The sequence below is a fragment of the Ovis aries genome, chromosome 15, assembly GCF_016772045.2.
Source record: "Ovis aries strain OAR_USU_Benz2616 breed Rambouillet chromosome 15, ARS-UI_Ramb_v3.0, whole genome shotgun sequence".
Lineage (NCBI taxonomy): Eukaryota > Metazoa > Chordata > Mammalia > Artiodactyla > Bovidae > Ovis > Ovis aries.
The window spans coordinates 78541083-78556227 of NC_056068.1; the positions used below are offsets into that span (position 1 = coordinate 78541083).

Genomic DNA, 15145 nt, shown 5'->3' on the forward strand with positions numbered 1-15145 from the left:
GTGATGTATGCACCTTTATCTGATTCTGCTGTTGTTGCCTGTCCTTATGGTGTCATATCTATGAAATTATCACTAGACTTAGTGTCATGAGGATTTTCAATTATATTTCTTCTGAGAGTATTATAGTTTCATGTACTATGTTTAAGCCTAAGTTGACTTTTGTTCATGGTTTAATGAGGGTTGATTTTCATTCTTTTGTATGTGAATATCCAGCTTTTCCAACAGCGACTATCCTTGATTGATATTAGAATCTTGGTGAGATATTGCACTCCCATGTTCTTTGCAGTATCACTCCCAACAGCCAAGATATGAGAACCACTTAAATATCATTAAGAAAAATGTATTTTAAAAATCTGGTGCATATGTATACAATTAAATATTACTCAGCCTTAATAAGTGAGAAAATACTGTCTTTGCAATAATATGGATGGACATGGAGGACTTTTGCTAAGTGAAATAAATCAGACACAGAAAGAACACTGGGTAATCTCATTCATATGAATTATCTAAAATTGACAATCTCACAGAAGCAGAGAGTAGAATGGTGGTTTCCAGGGACTGGGAGAAGAGGGAATTTAGAAGTTGATGGTCAAACATAAAAAGTTTGAACTGTTCGAATTAAATAAGTTCAGGAAATCTATCATATAGTGTTTAGTTCAGTTCAGTTCAATCGCTCATCATGCCTGACTCTTTGCGACCCCATGAATCACAGCACGCCAGGCCTCCCTGTCCATCACCAACTCCAGGAGTTCACTCAGAGTCGCGTCCATCGAGTCAGTGATGCCATCCAGCCATCTCATCCTCTGTCGTCCCCTTCTCCTCCTGCCCCCAATCCCTCCCAGCATCAGAGTCTTTTCCAATGAGTCAACTCTTTGCATGAGGTGGCCAAAGTACTGGAGTTTCAGCATTAGCATCACTCCTTCCAAAGAAATCCCAGGGCCGATCTCCTTCAGAATGGACTGGTTGGATCTCCTTGCAGTCCAAGGGACTCTCAAGAGTCTTCTCCAACACCAGAGTTCAAAAGCATCAGTTCTTTGGCGCTCTGCCTTCTTCACAGTCCAACTCTCAAATCCATACATGACCACTGGAAAAACCATAGCCTTGACTAGACAGACCTTTGTTGGGAAAGTAATGTCTCTGCTTTTGAATATGCTATCTAGGTTGGTCATAACTTTTCTTCCAAGGAGTAAGCGTCTTTTAATTTCATGGCTGCAATCACCATCTGCAGTGATTTTGGAGCCCCCCAAAATAAAGTCTGACACTGTTTCCACTGTTCCCCCATCTATTTCCCATGAAGTGATGGGACCAGATTCCATGATCTTCATTTTCTGAATGTTGAGCTTTCAGCCAACTTTTTCACTCTCCTCTTTCACTTTCATCAAGAGGCTTTTTAGTTCCTCTTCACTTTCTGCCATAAGGGTGGTGTCATCTGCATATCTGAGGTTATTGATAATTCTCCCAGCAATCTTGATTCCAGCTTGTTTCTTCCAGTCCAGAGATTCTTATGATGTACTCTGCATGTAAGTTAAATAAGCAGGGTGACAATATACAGCCTTGACGTACACCTTTTCCTATTTGTAGTGCCTAAAATTAACAAAACTGTTTTGTATACTCAAAATTGCTAAGAAGGTAGATTTTATGTTAAAATTATAACAGCAATAAAAGAAACAAAAAAAAAACCTTAGGAGGTAAGGATTCGCTAATGGACTTGATAGTGGTGATGTTTTAATGCGTGTCAGTTCAGTTCAGTTCAGTCGCTCAGTTGTGTCCGATTCTTTGCGACCCCATGAATTGCAGCACACCAGGCCTCCCTGTCCATCACCAACTCCCAGATTCACCCAAACTCATGTCCATTGAGTCAGTGATGCCATCCAGCCATCTCATCCTCTCTCGTCCCCTTCTCCTCCTGCCTCCAATCCCTCCCAGCATCAGGTTCTTTTCCAATGAGTCAACTCAGGTGGCCAAAGTACTGGAGTTTCAGCTTCAGCATCATTCGTTCCAATGAACACCCAGGACTGATCTCCTTTCGGATGGACTGGTTGGATCTCCTTGCAATCCAAGGGACTCTCAAGAGTCTTCTCCAACACCACAGTTCAAAAGCATCAATTATTTGATGCTCAGCTTTCTTCACAGTCCAACTCTCACATCCATACATGACCACTGGATAAACCATAACCTTGACTAAATGGACCTTAGTTGGCAAAGTAATGTCTCTGCTTTTCAATATGCTATCTAGGTTGGTCATAACTTTCCTTCTAAGGAGTAAGCATCTTTTAATTTCATGGCTGCAATCACCACCTGCAGTGATTTTGGAGCCCCCCAAAATAAGGTCTGACACTCTTTCCACTGTTTCCCCATCTACTTGCCATGAAATGATGGGACCAGATACCATGATCTTTACATATTTCAAGCTGCAGATGGATAATTTCCCCAACTCTCATGTAGACTCAATCATTTGGTCACAAAGTGAATGTAGGAGACCAAAACTGTTGATGCTCTAGGTCACTGCAATTTTTCAGAAATTCACAGAAGGAACTCCCTTCCAAAAGGACTGAGCTTCACCGTTAGGAAGCTGAGAAATGAATGACAATTACTAGGCCAAGACGTTGGGGAGGAAAGCTTGAAATAAGGGAGGCGTTATCTGTAAGAAGTGGGTCTCAGAAAGTACTATTATTATAGCAACATACAATGTCGAACGTGTAGACACCAGTTTGGAAGCTAAGATTTATCTAGCTGTGGGACTCAAGAAACTCTAGGTAGAAGCTATAATGAATTAGGCTTCAGTTTAGTTGCTCAGTCATGTATGACACTTTGAGACCTCTACTGAAAGTTAAAATAGTTAGAAAATGACAGTATTTTGAGATTATAAAAACATATGAGACATCATTTGAGCATGATTTTAAAATGTTAACTTCATCAATTCAACATAGACATGCGAATATATATATATATATATATATATATATATATATATATATATATATATAGGCTTCACCAGTGGCTCAGTGGTAAATAATCTGCAATGCGGGGGATGCAGGAGATGTGAGTTTGAAATCAAGGTTGGGAAGATTCCCAGAGGACAAAATGAAAACCTACTCCAGTACTGTTGCCTAGAAAGTCCCATGGACCTAGTGGACTGCAGTCCATAGAGTCACAAAGAGTTGGACATGACTGAGTGAGCAATACATATATATATATATATAATTAAATATTATATAGTTATATTATAATATAATACATATTATATATTATAAATATGTATATTTCCTTATGATACTCAAAATGTCCAGCTCATTTAAACATAGATGGAGGAGTAGTTGGAAAAAGTGTATATTATATTAATAGCGTATATAATAATATACTTTTTCTAATTACTAATTACAGATCAACCTAATCAATATAATAGCATATAACTTATACATGAATAAAAATAAAATTTTTGTTTCACTTTTCTAGGTTTTTTTACTGACTGACATCTCACTATTTCTACTTGACTATTCTTTCTCAGACTTCTTTGGTTTTTCATGTAAATTGTAGAGTCAGGAGATCTATTTTTACAAAAGACTTGTTTAATTTTACTTGTAGTTGTATTAAATCTGTATATAGGTCAATTTAGAGTTGCATTTAATTGATGGATCCTATCTTCACAGTTGGGCTACCTGTCAGTATTACCTTTTTTTTCTTCTTCTTCTGTTTATTTACATTCAGATTTTAAAACCAACATTCCTTTTTACTAGCCTGAACTTCCAGATGTTCAAGCTGGTTTTAGAAAAGGCAGAGGAACCAGAGATCAAATTACCAACATCCGCTGGATCATCGAAAAAGCAAGAGAGTTCCAGAAAAACATCTATTTCTGCTTTATTGACTATGCCAAAGCCTTTGACTGTGTGGATCACAATAAACTGTGGAAAATTCTGAAAGAGATGGGAATACCAGACCACTTGACCTGCCTCTTGAGAAATTTGTATGCAGGCCAGGAAGCAACAGTTAGAACTGGACATGGAACAACAGACTGGTTCCAAACAGGAAAAGCAGTATGTCAAGGCTGTATATTGTCACCCTGCTTATTTAACTTCTATGCAGAGTACATCATGAGAAACGCTGGGCTGGAAGAAGCACAAGCTGGAATCAAGATTGCCAGGAGAAATATCAATAACCTCAGATATGCAGATGACACCACCCTTATGGCAGAAAGTGAAGAGGAACTAAAAGCCTCTTGATGAAAGTGAAAGAGGAGAGTGAAAAAGTTGGCTGAAAGCTCAACATTCAGAAAATGAAGATCATGGCATCTGGTCCCATCACTTCATGGAAAATAGATGGGGAAACAGTGGCAACAGTGGCAGACTTTATTTTTTGGGGCTCCAAAATCACTGCAGATGGTGATTGCTCCCATGAAATTAAAAGACGCTTACTCCTTGGAAGAAAAGTTATGACCAACCTAGATAGCATATTGAAAAGCAGAGACATTACTTTCCCAACAAAGGTCTGTCTAGTCAAGGCTATGGTTTTTCCAGTGGTCATGTATGGATGTGAGAGCTGGACTGCGAAGAAAGCTGAGTGCTGAAGAATTGATGCTTTTGACTGTGGTGTTGGAGAAGACTCTTGAGAGTTCTTTGGACTGCAAGGAGATCCAACCAGTTCATTCTGAAGATCAGCCCTGGGATTTCTTTGGAAGGAATGATGCTAAAGCTGAAACTCTAGTACTTTAGCCACCTCACGCGAAGAGTTGACTCATTGGAAAAGACTCTGATGCTGGGAGGGATTGGGGGCAGGAGGAGAAGAGCATGACAGAGGATGAGATGGCTGGATGGCATCACTGACTTGATGGACTTGAGTAGGAGTAAACTCCGGGAGTTGGTGATGGACAGGGAGGCCTGGCGTGCTGCGATTCATGGGGTCGCAAAGAGTCAGACAGGACTGAGCGACTGAACTGAACTGAACTGAATCTCTTAATTTAAAACTTTGGTATCTGTGTGTTTGCCACAAATTACTTATGTACAAAGTGTTACTAATCAATTTTCGGAAGTGGAGTCTTTACATTCCACAGATATGAAACCCTATACACTCAAAATGTCTGACCTTTCTCTCTCGCGTTTCTCTCACATTCTAACGCTCTATGACACAGAAGATTGTAGTGACCTGTGTGCCGTCACATCTCTCCTTCAGTCCTTCCAACTGTGTTTTCACATCTCATCATTCTTACTGAGCTTTCTTACATAGCTGCATCTCTTTACTTGGGCTGTGCTGGGGCTCCACTGCTGCAGGGGCTCTGCTGTAGTGTAGGTGACGGCTGCTGCTCTCCAGCTGCCCTGCATGGGCTTCTGCTCTTGTGGAGCAGAAAGTGAGCCTGCAAGTTGCTCTGTCGTGTTCAGCTCTTTGTGACCCCACAGACTGTAGCTTGCCAGCCTCCTCTGCTCATGGAATTCTCCAGGCTAGAATACTGGAGTGGGTAGCTGTTCCCTTCTCCAGGGGATCTTCCCAACCCAGGGGCTGAACCTAGATTGTGGAGCAGAGCACAGGCTCAGTAGTTGTGGGACACGGACACGGGCTTAGCTTCTCTGAGGCAAGTGGAATCTCCCCAGATCAGGGATCAAGCCCATGTCCCCTGCATTGGCAGGAGGATTCTTTACCACTGAGGCAGCAGGGAAGTCTACTCTTATTAAACTGTTAATGAACTAAAAGTGTAGTATTTTAAAATTTACAATACACACACACACACACACACACACATATAATTATTCTTATTTAAGAAGAGACACTACTCTTTTGACAAAGGTCCATATAGTCAATGGTCAAGGGCATTATCTTCCTAGTGGTCACATACAGTTGTGAGATTTGGATCTTAAAAAAGGCAGAATGTCAAAGAATTTATGCCTTCGAACTGTGGTGCTGAGAACTCTCCTGAGGGAGATCAAACCAGTCAATCTTAAGGGAAATCAACCCTGAATACTTGTTGGAAAGACTGATACTGAAGCTGATGTGCCAGTATTTTGGTTATCTGATGCGAACAGCCAACTCACTGGAAAAGTCCCTGATGTGGGAAAGAATGAGGGCAGAAGTAGAAGAGAGCATCAGAGGATGAGAGCAAACTTTGGGAGATGTTGAGGGACAGGGAGGCCTGATGTGCTGCAGTCCACGTGGTCACAAAGAATCTCTGACATGACCTGGCCACTGAACAACAACAAAGAATTATAAATTTTGCCATATGTTATGATTTCAATGTCTTCATGTTTTAGAGAAGAGAATTAGAAAGGCTTTACTTCCAGAAAGAGACAACTGGATTTTGCAGAATTGTGGTTATCAACCTCATGTGTTGTTGCCATTTAGTCCTAAGTGTTGTCCCATTCTTTTGTGACTCCATGGACTGTAGCCTGCCAGGCTCCTCTGTCCCTGGGATTTTCCAGGCAAGAATCCTGGAGTGGGTTACCATTTCCTTCTCCAGGGGATCAACATAATAGCATACAGCTATTTAGGACCAGAATTTAGAATAGCCCTATAATAGTAGATTTTTTTCCACTGAGGGATTGTTTTAAATTAAAGTATGTTGATGTAATCATTCTCATCAGGTAGTTCATTATCCAGAAGCATCCACTTGTTTACAATGAAAAAAGTTCATCTTGAAACTTTTCTGTCCCGGAAAGTAGAGTGCTTTCCTCTAGAGACTTCACTGTAGACTTTAAGAAGAACTTGAGAAGATGGTGGAGTATAAGAATATAAATACATAATATTCACAGAGTATCTTGAGTAAAGAGTTCATTTCCACAGGTAAGAGGAAAGTGTTTTCATAACTCGCAAGATATTTTAGAAAATATACCTTTGAATTTGAAACTGGAATAAGTGTCTTAATATTTCTATTCAAGAGAGAAGATTTGAGTTAAATCAAAGTTTTATTACAAATAGAATATACTCCTTTCAGGAAACATAGCAAAGAAAATAAGAAGGATTCCATACATATTTTGGTCAATAGAATTGTAAATTAGAAATTTACATTAATTTCTTTGATGAAAGATAATGTTCTGTATGGGGGCAGAACAATTAAGGAGTTACATTTAAATTTTATGAAAATTGTTAAATGGAGAAAAATTAACTATTAACCAACCATTGGGTATATTACACTTTGGAGTCACAAATTTTTGACAGAAGAATACAAACTAATTTTAAATGTATTTATTGCCAGTTAATTGATTTAAAAGCCACTTGTATGTGGGTGTATGTGTTTTAACTTCTTGGCTTAATAAACTTAATTGCTTAACAAAAGAAACTATTCAAAGTTTCTATCTCATACAGTTTCTAGGTTGTAAAATTTGCTGAATTATGCCAAGTCATAATGAAATTTTAATGCAATCATGTAGAAATAGTACAGAGTCTAAAGTCAGAGAAATCTAGGCTTCAGTCCTGGTTCTCGCAGGAACTTCATGATTCTGGTCAAGTTTTATGTCTAGTTGAGCCTTGGTTGTCCCATCTATTAATACAAAATTATGCTGAATTATATAGCTTGCAGGTTGCTATGTAGAGTACATTAGGTAATACGCATAAAATTCCTAACCCTCTAGTAGCCACTCAATAATACATTATAGCTGCCCTCCTAACTTTCCTTTTATTGAGGTTACTATCTGTAATACTGCTTCCAACAACACCTAGTACTTTAAATTTTTTATCATGAATGTTGGGAAACATTTTTTTTTGTCTTTTAGATTCATCATATTTTGCTAAAAAATTATGATTTTTAGTTCCCATCCATTAAAGTGAAATAGTAAGGCATTAACACAGCCAGTTCTGTTTTTTTTTTGTTTTGTTTTTTTTTTTCAAATATCACTTAACAAAAAAGCCTGTTTGAAAAACCGGATGCAGTAGCTAAACATCATACTTTTTCTCTGTCACAACTCCAGTGCCCTATAATGAAATAAATTCTCTAACTGGACATAATTTTGAATAAAGCATACCTTCTTTAATAAACTCATCTTTTAGCTCTACACGTAAGAATAGAGACATCAAAGATTATTATAAATTTATACTGGCCAGAAGAACAGGAGAATTTAAATAAATACATTATTATTTTAAATTGACAAGCCACATTTTCTTTTTAACATTCATATCTTTTATTTTGAAAAATGATACTAATTCTTACCTTTTCCTTTTCTGAGCTTAAAAAGTCCATAAGCCAAGCTTTTTATATGCTTTTGTTTTTTAGACTGGATCACAGAATGCCATTTATAAATTCTAATTTTAAGCACTCCGTTAACTTCAAAGGACATTTATGGGAGGGCTAGTTTTTAGAGGAGATGATTCACCATTCTAATTTCAGAACAGACAGATTTCAGTGAGTGAAATGCATTTTAATGCATTTAATGCAGTTTCTTATAGAATATTGGTATTTACTGTGTTTAATTTCAATAGAAGAGTATGTTGATATCTATCTAGTGCCATATAACAAATATGTGTATTTTTATTATTTTTTTAATTTTACTTAATTTTACTTTACAATACTGTATTGGTTTTGCCATACATCAACATGAATCTGCCACGGGTGTACACGTATTCCCAATCCTGAACCCCCCCCTCCCACCACCCTTCCCATACTATCTCTCTGGGTCATCCTAGTGCACCAGCCCCAAGCATCCTGTATCCTGCATCAAACCTAGCTAAATGCTGTTATTTTTCAATGTGATTTAAAATTTTTCACTCTACTGGAGTTAAATAAAGTTTGGAAGTTATATTTCATGTATATGCATCATTCACAAGTGTTTAATACTTTAACCTAATAAAACATATTTTAATGCAGCTGATTGAAAAGTGTTCCCTCCTATGACATCATATTCAGGTAGAAGAATAAGATATGCCTGAAAATTATGGTCAATTAGTTTTTCTCTCTCTCTTTTTTTTTTTCTGGTGGTTCAGAAATAACTTTCCCAAGCATATGCTGTCAGTAAGCACTAAATCTGAGATTTTAATACAAGGTTTTAGCTCCCAATAAAGTTCATAATTTCTCATAGTTGTCTTATTATAAGCATATCAGTTAAGCAAATCTTCAATTGCAATGTCCCTGAAATTTCTCTTGTACATATCCATGAACATATATTTTGTGGTGGCTTCCTTAGAGGACCACATGCTGGTTCAGTCTTCAAAATCTGCTTGCATATCTGTATCTGTTTTCTCCGTGCTTATTTCTACCTGCTTAATTCCTGTTTTTTTATCTTACTCTCTATAGTAAATATTTCTATATATAGTTCATGGATTTGAGAGAGAAAGAAATAGGAAAAGAAATAAAGAAGGAGATATGTTTGGAGTGAAAAAGAGAACACAAAATTTTAAAAAGTAATGTAATTTTGATGATGCCCCAAATTTATTAATACATATTTGTATATTACTTGATGTTCTATAAACGATTTTATTATGATGGCTTAAAACTCAACATTAAAAAGAAAAAAAATTAGATCATGGCATCCAGTCCCATCATTTCATGGCAAATAGAAGGGGAAAACCTGGAAGCAGTGACAGATTTTGGCTCCAAAATCATTGTGGATGCTGACTGCAGCCATGCAATGAGAAGACATCCACTTCTTGGAACAAAGGCAATGACAAACTCAGACAGTGTATTAAAAAGCAGAGACATCACTTTGCCGAGAAAGCTTCATAGAGTCAAAGGTGCATTCTTCCCAGTAGTCATGTACGGATGTGAGGTTTAGTCCAGAAAGAAGGCTGTTACTGTTAGTCGCTCAGTCATGCCTGACTCTTTGCAACCCAATGGACTGCAGCCTACCAAGCTCCTCTGTCCATGGGATTTTCCAGACAGGGATAGTGCAGTGGGTTGCCATATTCTTCTGCAGGGGATCTTCCAGACCCAGGGATCCAACCCAGGTCTCCTGCATTGCAGGCAGATTCTTTACCATCTGAGCTACAAGGGAAACCCTGACAGCTGAAGAATTGATGCTTTTGAACTGTGGCAGGGAGGCCTGGCATGCTGTAGTCCATGGGGTAGTAGAGTCAGATACCACTTAGTGACTGAACAAAAACAATTTTATTAATATAACAATTCAAATTTAATTATACTTTATTATTTTTGTCTCTTTGTGTTCTTATAATTATTATGTAAGTTGTATGGATTTATTCCCTGGTGGCTCAGAGGTTAAAGCGTCTGCCTGCAATGCAGGAGACCTGGGTTCGATCCCTGGGTGGGGAAGATCCCCTGGAGAAGGAAATGGCAACCCACTCCAGTATTCTTGCTTGGAGAATACCATGGTCGGAGGAGCCTGGAGGGCTACAGTCCACGGGGTCACAAAGAGTTGGACACGACTGAGCAACTTCACTTTCATACAGAAATCAGAACCCTTTTTTCCTTTTTTTTCTCTAGACTTTTCTAAGAATCAAATGAGCATTTTTTGGTATTGTAAACTCACACTTGTCTTTGTTGTTTAGTTCCTAATTCGTGTCCAGCTCTTTTGCAACCCCATGGCCTGTAGCCTGCCAGGCTTCTGTCCATGGAATATCTCAGGAAAGAATATGAAAGTGGGTTGCCATTTCCTTCTCCAGGGGATCTTTCAGACCTAGGGATCAAACCTGTGTCTCCTGCATTGGTTGGCAGATTATTTATCACTGAGCCGCCAGGGAAGTCCTTAAACTTACACTTATCAATCTATTTATTCATTAGAAATAGCTTCTAAATGGATCTATGGGAACATTTCTGGGAAAATAGAGACGTGGCTTTCTTCTAACATCAAGTTGAAGATTTTTATTTATTCTCTTCTTAATGTGTGGCATCTAAATGCAATAAAAATGTAGTCTGTTTAACATCATAAATATAAATTACTTATAAGTTTTTGAATTCAGCCTAGCCCTGTATATGGCAGATTTTTCATCACTTTTTAATGCTTCTTAATTACGGCATGCTGAAGGAAAAATAAAAGGTAACATGCCAAAACCTGCCCTTTAATGTGATGGACAGGGAGGCCTGGCATGCTGCAGTCCATGTAGTCGCAGAGTCAGACACGACTGAGCAACTGAACTGAACTGATTGTATGTGATGAATCCAGTAATTAATTGTGTTTCAGCAATTAGCTGAGAGTTCAGTTCAGATGCAATTGACTCTTTAACTTTAGAAAAAATGTATGTGTGTGTGTATATATATATATGTACTTTCCTTTATTCATATATCACCAAATGAGAAACAGTGTGATAATATAGAGGAAAACAATAAGTCATACACAATTTTGTGGCAAATAGAGTGATTTTATTGCAAAAAACTTGTAAAAAACTAGTTTTTTCTATGATCAGGTGACATTAATTTCACAAATATTTTAGAAACCTCATAAAGAACTATGATACATTAAAAGATTTGTTTTTTACAGAAATATATCTCAAAAATATATCCAAGAACTTTGCAGAGACAATAGTATATGACTATAGAAACACCTCACATTGCTACTAAAATAAAATTTGAAAATCAGTAACCATATGGTAAGCTGCAGAGGCCAACATGAACACCTTAATGACACCTATTTTTAGAAAAAAATTAACATTCACATTGTTATTCTTTGCAAAATGGGCACATAATCTCCAAAATACTGTCTGTTGTTCAGCGTATCACCGTTCTTGAATGGAAATTAATGGGACAGTGTAATTGTCAGAAAAATGGATATAAAATGATTTTGTTTAAACAAACAGCTCTGCACAAAAAGTTGAAATATAGGTTTCATTTATGTCTTATCCGGAAACATTTAATATTAAATAATTTTATATTGTTTTCTTATTTAAATCAAACCCAATCTTGTGACATGTGATTACTTCCATATTTACAGTTGTGAACATAAAAATACACTTCATGCACCTTATAGCAAAGCTAGTATTTAATTGTATACTTTCCACTATGATATTTCATGGTTGTAATAGTCCTATGGTTATTCATATTTGTTGATTTTAAAGCTATGTAGTATGAAAACAGATGGTAAAGAATATAACAAAAAATAAACTAGAAAATAAATCACTTAAATTGACATGCTATTTTAACATGATGAATCTAGTCAACAATTAAGTGTAATACCTTCTTTTATTAACAGCAAAATTCATCCATTTGAATCCAACATCTTCGTCACTGACCATTCCATGACTACAAAGGAAATCATTAGCTCCTGCTAAGAAACAAATAGGAAGATATAGTTGGGTGGATTCTATTTTCACAAAATACTGCCTTTAGAACCTATAGAGAAAACTAAAATGGTGCAGCTCTCATCAGATTTAGATTCATAACAGATTCAGATGAAAAACGTGACTAAATTAAACATGTTTATACTGATGGGCTTTACGGACCACTTAGAGGTGCAAGTCTACATATTTTTACTTTTTCTGGCAATCTATCTTTTTACACTGGTAGGAAATTTGGGACTGGTTATGTTGGTCATTGTGGATTCTCGGATCCAAAACCCAATGTACTATTTTCTGAGTGTCTTATCATTACTGGATGCCTGCTAGTCTTTAGTTCACTTCAGTTCAGTTCAGTCACTCAGTCATGTCCAACTCTTTGCAACCCCATGAAAGTGTGCTGCGGCACGCCAGGCCTCCCTGTCCACCACCATCTCCCGGAGTTCACACAGACTCACGTCATTCGAGTCAGTGATACCATCCAACCATCTCATCCTCGGTCATCCCCTTCTCCTCCTGCCCCTAATCCCTCCCAGCATCAGAGTCTTTTCCAATGAGTGAACCCTTTGTATGAGGTGGCCAAAGTACTTGAGCTTCAGCTTTAGCATCATTCCTTCCAAAGAAATCCCAGGGTTGATCTCCTTCAAAATGGACTGGTTGGATCTCCTTGCAGTCCAAGGGACTCCCAAGAGTCCTCCCCAACACCACAGTTCAAAAGCATCAATTTTTCGGCGCTTAGCCTTCTTCACAGTCCAACTCTCACATCCATACATGACCACAGGAAAAACCATAGCCTTGATTAGACGGATCTTAGTCGGCAAAGTAATGTCTCTGCTTTTGAATATACTATCTAGTTTGGTCATAACTTTTTTTCCAAGGAGTAATTGTCTTTTAATTTCATGGATGCAATCACCATCTGCAGTGATTTTGGAGCCCCCAAAAATAAAATCTGACACTGTTTCCACTGTTTTCCCATCTATTTCCCATGAAGTGATGGGACCGGATGCCATGATCTTCATTTTCTGAATGTTGACCTTTAAGCCAACTTTTCGCTCTCCTCTTTCACTTTCATCAAGAGGTTATTTAGCTCCTCTTCACTTTCTGCCATAAGGGTGGTGTCATCTGCATATCTGAGGTTATTGATATTTCTCCCAGCATTCTTGATTCCAGCTTGTGTTTCTTCCAGCGTTTCTCATGATGTACTCTGCATATAAGTTAAATAAGCAGGTTGACAATATACAGCCTTGACACACCCCTTTTCCTATTTGGAACCATTCTGTTGTACCATGTCCAGTTCTAACTGTTGCTTCCTGGCCGGCATACAGATTTCTCAAGAGGCAGGTCAGGTGGTCTGTTATTCCCATCTCTTTCAGGATTTTCCACAGTTTATTGTGATCCACACAGTCAAAGGCTTTGGCATAGTCAATAAAGCAGAAATAGATGTTTTTTTCTGGAACTCCCTTGCTTTTTCAGTGGTCACTTCAAAAATGTTGGTTAATTTCCTGTCAGAGAATAAAACCGTTTCCTATCTTGGATGTGCAGCACAAAAGCTTCTCTTTGTTGCTTCTGGGCCCACAGAATGCTCTCTTCTGGCCACAATGGCCTATGATCACTATGTGGCCATCTACGACCCCCTCCTGTATTCAGTCAGCATGGCTCCCAGAGTCTACGTGCCACTCAGCAATGCTTCCTATGTGGGTGGCATCTTGCATGCTACTGTACACACAGTGGCCACTTTCAGCCTCTCCTTCTGTGCCTCCAGTGAAATCAGACACGTCTTCTGTGACATCACTCCCCTCCTCGCTATTTCTCGCTCTGACACTCACACAAACCAGCTTCTGCTCTTCTGCCTTGTGGGCTCTATTGAGATGGTCACTGTCCTGATTGTCCTGATCTCCTATGGCTTCATCCTGCTGGCCATTCTGAGGATGCGTTCCGCTGAAGGGAGAAGGAAAGTCTTCTATACATGTGGCTCTCACCTAACCGGAGTGTCCATTTACCATGGGACCATCCTCTTCACATATATGAAACCAACTTCGAGCTATGACTCAAACCACGACATGATCGTGTCAACATTTTACACCATTATCATTCCCATGCTGAATCCTATCATCTACAGTTTAAGGAATAAAGATGTCAAAGAGGCAATGAAAAACTTGTTGATAGAAGTTGGTTTATAACCATAGTGTATTTTTAGTACTGAATAAAGCTGCAAAGAACTTAAATGTTGATGTCTTGATGCTAAACAACTAGAGAAGAAAATGCTCCATTTCAGTTACTAACGTTTGTGTATCCTAGAATAAAACATTATTAGTCCATCAAAAATAAGACTGGGAGCTGACTGTGACTCAGATCATAAACTCCTTATCGCCAAATTCAGATTTAAATTAAAGAAAGTGGGGAAAAACACTAGAACATTCAGTTCAGTACAGTTCAGTTCAGTTCAGTCGCTCAGTCGTGTCTGACTCTTTGCAACCGCATGAATCGCAGCACGCCAGGCCTCCCTGTCCTCACCAATTAGCGAAGTTCACTAACACTCATGTCCATCGAGTCAGTGACACCATCCAGCCATCTCATTCTCTGTCATCCCCTTCTCCTCCTGCTCCCAATCCCTCCCAGCATCAGAGTCTTTTCCAATGAGTCAACTCTTCCCATGAGGTGGCCAAAGTATTGGAGTTTCAGCTTCAGTATCATTTCCTCCAAAGAAATCCCAGGGCTGATCTCCTTCAGAATTTACTGGTTGGATCTCCTTGAAGTCCAAGGGACTCTCAAGAGTCTTCTCCAACACCACAGTTCAAAAGCATCAATTCTTCGGCGCTCGGCCTTCTTCACACTGCAACTCTCACATCTATACATGACCACAGGAAAAACCATAGCCTTAACTAGACAGACCTTTGTCAGGTATGACCTAAATCAAATCCCTTATGACTGTACAGTGGAAGTGAGAAATAGATTTAAGAGACTGCATCTGATAGACAGAATGCCTGATGAACTATGAACCAAAGTTCAT

General features: G+C 38.4%; 1 pseudogene; it reads left to right on the forward strand.

Moving 5' to 3' along the window:
• Window positions 1-12210: 12210 nt before the first annotated feature.
• On the forward strand, window positions 12211-14315 carry LOC101107306 (olfactory receptor 5T3-like; annotated as a pseudogene).
• Window positions 14316-15145: the final 830 nt, after the last annotated feature.